We start from the raw sequence: 6037 nt of genomic DNA, 5'->3' as shown, positions 1-6037 counted from the left end.
AAATTAAAGTAAATTAAAATGGACAATTTGATCTTTGTTTGTTACAGAAATACCGCATATGATTCAATTTACTCAATATGATATGTATATACATAATCATCAATTGTTAAAATTATTCGAAATTTTATTAATTTTGTATTATAAGGTTTTCCGATTCCAACAGAAGACATTATAGTGATTGTAGTGTTTTTTCTTTCTATTTAAGGACTTCTGTTTCGACCGGAAGACCTTATAGTGATTGTATCGTTTTTCTTTCTTTCTTTCATTTCCTTCCTTCTTTCTTATTAAGGTTTTTCGTTTTCAACGGAAGACCTTAAAGTGAGTGTACTGTTTTTTCTTTCATCCTATTTTCCCCCTTTTTTGTCGGCGGAATAACTCCGAGATGACTGGATATAATTCCTGAAAATTTTAAGAATAATAGATCCATGATAATATCTCCTGGCGTTTTATTCATTTTTCAAATATCTTTTTTGGTTGTCCGTTTCCTGTCCCGCGACAAAAAACCTTATTCCCTCGAGATCTCAGAAACAACAAGGACCTGAACATCCAAACTTTTTGAAAGATAGACATATGTTTGAAAATGTGTTTAAACTATATTGGTTTGTTCGTCGTAGCTTCCAGTCGTCATTATGTATAATGGAGAGAAAAAAATACGTCTTTAAGAACATCGTTTACTCAGGGTTTGAGTTCTCAAATTCGGATTCTTTTAAAGTTCAATATCATTAGTAATTTTGTTTTAAACACAAAACATATTTATGAAATGAATTGTTATTGACATGACATTTGATATTTTTACTTCATTATTGAAATGCAAAACAATGGAAATTCGGATTAAATTTTTTAGATTTTGTTTTATACTAAGGCCTAAAAAAAAATTGTGTGTTTAGGGTAACACTGATGAGAAAATTAGGTTAGGTAGGTAGGGATTTTTTTTGTTTTATCATATTTTTTTATGCGCGAGAACACATATACAAATATAAAATCATAAGAATGTTTGTGTCATATTTAATCCCATTTTTTGAATTTTAAAAACAGCAGACAACAAAATTAACATTGTTTTATATTGTTGTAATTTTTCATTTCTCTCATTTTCAGCAATGTCAAAAGATCTCTATATCACAGAAACAGTGATCTATTTTCCAAAAGAGTTATTGATATAAATAATGGTAATATTCCAAAGTTCTTATGAAGATGACAAGGCAGATACAAACATTACAAATCAAAAGTTCTATAACAATATGTGACATTCAGAATTTAAATCCTTCTTCTTCTTTTTTTAAATCCTTCCTTGAAATTTAGACAGTGTCATAAATTCACAATATCAAATCCTTTATATTTTTATATATATGAAAACATGTGTTAACATATAAAAACATTCAATTTCAACATATCTCTGGGTTTTTTTAAAAGTACATGTACTTCAATATCTTGAATCATTTGAAATAAAATTAACATTTATATGAAATTTGTCACAATTGTTCTTTCTACAAAATATTATCTATCGCTTGCAAAAATAAGCTAATAATGTTTTTATTTTTTTTTTATTTTTTGCCATAGGGTCGTAAGGTAGTGACTTGTCGTCCCATGTCCTTGCAAGTTTGACATAGTGGTAGGACTGTTTTAAATTCTTTTTTTAGCTCCATGTTTGTCTCTGCTTCAGTAGCGCCACAGTAATAACAGATGTCTCTTCTGCCAGTTGAAGAACTATAGTATGCAATCTCCATTGCGCTTCCGCAGTTGATGTTCATTTTTGTTACAAGTTTACCATGCAAGGAATGCTGTGGTGGTGTCAATGGACTTCCACATGTGAAATCATAACTAGACAAAAGTAGAGCAAGTTGTACTTTTTGTCGCTCTGTTAATTTACTTTTGCCATATATTAATCTAGGTTTGTCGCACTCGATACACATCGTTGTATATCTAGCATTTTGTGCTGTAAAAACACTTGTTTCACCCTGTAAAAGTGGGTCCTCTGGTACTAAATTCGTAATTACGTCTGTTCTTTTATCTTTCTTTTAATCCTTTTTCCTGGTAGGGCTGGTCCTGCTTCTTCTGGTTTTTTAATCAGTGCAGGTCTGTCATCCTCTGTTGTCTCCACCACTCCATTCTTCTTTCAAAGCTTTTGTAGTGATTACCATTGACATCAAGAACTGGATCATGTAGCCAACTACAATTCGCCTGTGATGGGGAACACCACTCAATGTCATCACACTTTCTGATCTGGAAACTGTAGTGTCTCAGTCTACAGTGAACAGCCACCCACTCGTTATATTCCTTAACTTTACTTGTGTGACTTTTTACAAGCTTTTTCTTGTCCATGTTGTGCCTTGACAAATAGTCAATTTCATTTTCCTGCATTGGGCACATGATCTGGAAAGGTTGATCCTTTAACGCTAGTTTTATGAATCGATTCTTTATTGTTCTTCGTACGGGCTCTATAGAAGCTTCCCATTCTTCTCCAAATTCCTGATGTTTGGATCTGATGCTCTCCATTGATGTGCATTTAGAAAGTGTTTTTTCCAGTTCTGTTGACCCTTTCTCTCTTGACAAAGCACAGTTCTGAAGTCCTATATTCAATATAGACATGACCCTTTCTGCAGGATTTATCCAGGATTGACCAGGAGCACACCTGGCTGCTACATACAAATCCAAGTCCAGTTCTTTAAACAGGCAGATAGCTGATACTATAACATGTCCTAAGTTGGTTCGATGATCTGTTCCACCATCTCTGAATTTAAGAACAACCTTTGGTTTGTCCTGTAGTTTCTAAATTTGTTTAAGTAGGGTTGTAGCATGTCTCATTGGGCTTGATGACTGAAACACTGAATCGTTGACTACCACAGTGACTTTTCCTCTGTAAAAAGGTTTATCAATGCTTCCTGGCACATCGCATTGCATATATACAGAAGGTGTTAAGCTGCCTTTGTGGTGCAAATCATGGTCAGTAGCAGCAAGTGTAGTATTACCTAATGCTACTGATTTCTTCCCACGTACCCCAGTTGACATAGGAACATCAGGTTCTCCTATTTGTACTTTGGCTTTGTCATCACAAAAAAAAGCACACAGTTCTTTCCAAGCTCCACTGCTAATGATCTTTCATATTTAAATAAAGCATTGCAGTAATGGTCGTCAGGGTGAGAAATACGTAATTGACGTCTTTGAATTTTATATTGAACTGGAATTTTTGATGTGCAGGTCACGGCAGCATGAGAGTAAGGGTTTCTTGGGCAGAACTGTAAACGTACCAGTGCAGCAGATGGGATTAGTGTGTCATGAGGGCATCGTTCTTCGGTCTGATTAATTAAATCTTTAATGGACAAAATCTCTGACATGTGAGAGATGTTGTGTCTCCTATCATCTGCCGCTGTGTACTCCTCAATAATTTCTCCCAGCTTTTCAAAGAATAAATCATACTGCCCTGATGGTTTTCCTGGGTTGAGTTTTCTGAGATCAGGTAAAAGTCCAGTTTCTCCCAAAAATATCATGCGAATTCTCTGCAGGGTAATTGGGTGTGCTTCTTTGGATGCATCTAGTGTGAGTTCTTTATATATGGTATCTAACAGACCTGGTTGGACACAAGCAACATTTCTCACCCTTGCTTAAAATTTCATTTCATTTCTCTGGTGTGGTATTCAGGAAATCTTTGCTTAATTTTCAGAAGGTTAGATGCAATCTGTGAACATTTGTCACTCTCAATTCTGTTACTTTGAACTTTAATCAAACAGTATACTGTAGCAATGCTTCCACCAGGACTGTATTTGTACATGTCAACATTGACAGATAACTGTAAGTTTTCAAAAGTCTCTGCATTGAACTTTGAAAAGGACTTGATAAATGTTCTCTTTCAACAAAAAATACTGGCTCATTAAAATCTGCTAAGGAAACAACTTTGTCAATACGCTTGTATTCTTCACGGATTCCAATAAAGTTTTTCAAAGTACACCTGACACTAACATCTTCTGATACCTGACGAACTGGATGGTCTAAATTTTGATTAAACTGAACTTTCTCATTCTGTTTTTTCAAGTATGTGTTGTAAGATAGTATACACTCTGACAAATGTTTTATGTCATGTTCCCATGCAGGTGAACTTCTCATATAAGGCTTACTACACAAAGACAATAAAATTTCTGAGTGTGTCTTCATCTGTGTAGCTTCATGGGTTCCAAGTTTCTGTCTCTTTTTCTTTAGGTCATTGTAGTTCTTGAACTTGTCAAATTCTGGTGGGACTCCCAATACTTCTTTCTCCCTTCTGGCTCTGTCATTTATGGTGTCATGTTGGTTTGTTATGTACCACAAGGCATTTGTCAAGACCTAAAATAAATTATGATTTTTTTTACTCTCTTGTATCTTTGCTGTAGCATGCAACAATTGAAAAAAAGGGTAACACACCGATTTTAGAATAAACAAGAGTTAATGGGAAAAGCACCATATTTCAGCATATGCCAGACATATTTTATAAAGATATTTGACATATTCAACTTCAAAACATCATCTTTTGAGTCAATTTTTGTTTCTCTTAAATATCAGAAAAATATAACACAATCACACAATACCAAGTATTAATGCTGTGAATGCTACAGCGACAGAGTGAAATATAGAATGATTTATGGTGATACTACAATTTTAATAACGTGCAAGCAGACAATTCTTTATATGAAGACAGGAATATGTTTATATTAAAGTGATATTAAAGGTGAAAGGAAATTGTGTGTACTAAAAGCTATACCACCCAGAGTCAGTGTCACATTTTTAAGCATAGAGAACTATATGCATAGATGATTTATAATTTAATATTAAGGTAATTCATACACCACTGTATATATTTGACTGTACCTGACTTGCTGGATTCTCACTGAAAATATATAACCATTAAAGTTTATAAAAAAGAAAAACTCTTATCATCAATTTTTTTGTAACTTATATATTTATCTATACATGCATCATTACCTGAGCAAAGTATTTTCCTTCCACATCTGCATTCAGAAATAGTAAATTTCTCTTCTCCATCCACATGATAACATCATTAAATAACCCATCTTTGCTCGACAAACCATCAGGAACACCAGTATCAGCATGTAATGTTAAAGTACCATCATGTAATGTTAAAGTATCAGCATGTAATGTTGAAGTATCAGCACGTAATGTTAAAAAATAATTAATATATACATTTTTTTCAATCTGTACCATCTTTTGAATTTAGAAATTCCTGTAGCTGGCACACAATGATACACGTTACATGATGTAATGTACAATAAACAATGTTTTCGAATTTGATTGTTAAATTTTGATTTTATACATGCATTAAAGACTTAATAGGAGTTTGTTTTATGCACATACCTGAAACGTTTTTTGCTAGGGACTCGAGGTTTGGTTGTCGTTTCAATACACATCCCGAAATTGAAAGTCTACGGATATTTTGCATTGCAACAGCCATTAATAAGCCCGGATGATAACGTTAAAAAATTGCGCGATATATTCCGAGTGTATTCCGAATGGAGAAAAGATGTAAACATTCCCCATTATATAAATCTCCGTAAGAAATCTGTTTTCGTTCCTGTGAATTTTTCTGAGTGGAAAGGGATAATTGTTCAATGAAGATACATGTACAGTAGGGGGACACAAGTCTTGAAAAAAAAATGGCGTCGCTATAACATATCGCAAAATCTTGCGGTTTTAAACTTTGGAAATCCCCGTGAAGTATAAATAGCTTAGTATGTGTCACGTGCCTGTGACGTATTTTTTTTCGTCTGCTCAAGGTAATTTTGTCTTTCTATCGGTGTAAACAAAATGGAGGCGAGACGTCGAGAAATTTCACGACCCATGAAACAAGTCATCGTAGAGCTTTATTCAAATGGAGAAAAAGTGATAGACATTGCACGAAGTGTCAACATATCTTTAGCTTCTGTTTACCGAGTTATTGGTAAATTTCAAAGAACCGGGTCACTTGAAAACCGGCCGAGATCGGGCCGAACCCGTTCCATTGGCGATCGGGAATATCGGAGGCTACAGAGGATCGTTAACAGGGATCGCCTGG

The 6037-nt window shown here is 34.3% G+C and overlaps 1 long non-coding RNA gene across 1 annotated transcript; it reads right to left on the bottom strand.

Annotated features, from left to right (window-relative positions):
- Positions 1-2327: 2327 nt before the first annotated feature.
- LOC136273758 (uncharacterized) lies at positions 2328-5367 on the bottom strand. The gene is made up of 3 exons (XR_010711990.1): positions 4951-5367; positions 4837-4855; positions 2328-4314 (listed from the first exon to the last, which is right to left on the bottom strand). It is a non-coding gene; the product is annotated as an uncharacterized lncRNA (long non-coding RNA).
- Positions 5368-6037: the final 670 nt, after the last annotated feature.

This window comes from Magallana gigas, chromosome 3 (assembly GCF_963853765.1).
Source record: "Magallana gigas chromosome 3, xbMagGiga1.1, whole genome shotgun sequence".
Lineage (NCBI taxonomy): Eukaryota > Metazoa > Mollusca > Bivalvia > Ostreida > Ostreidae > Magallana > Magallana gigas.
Note: the sequence above shows the minus strand (reverse complement) of the source record. Positions and strands in the feature narration are given on the sequence as shown.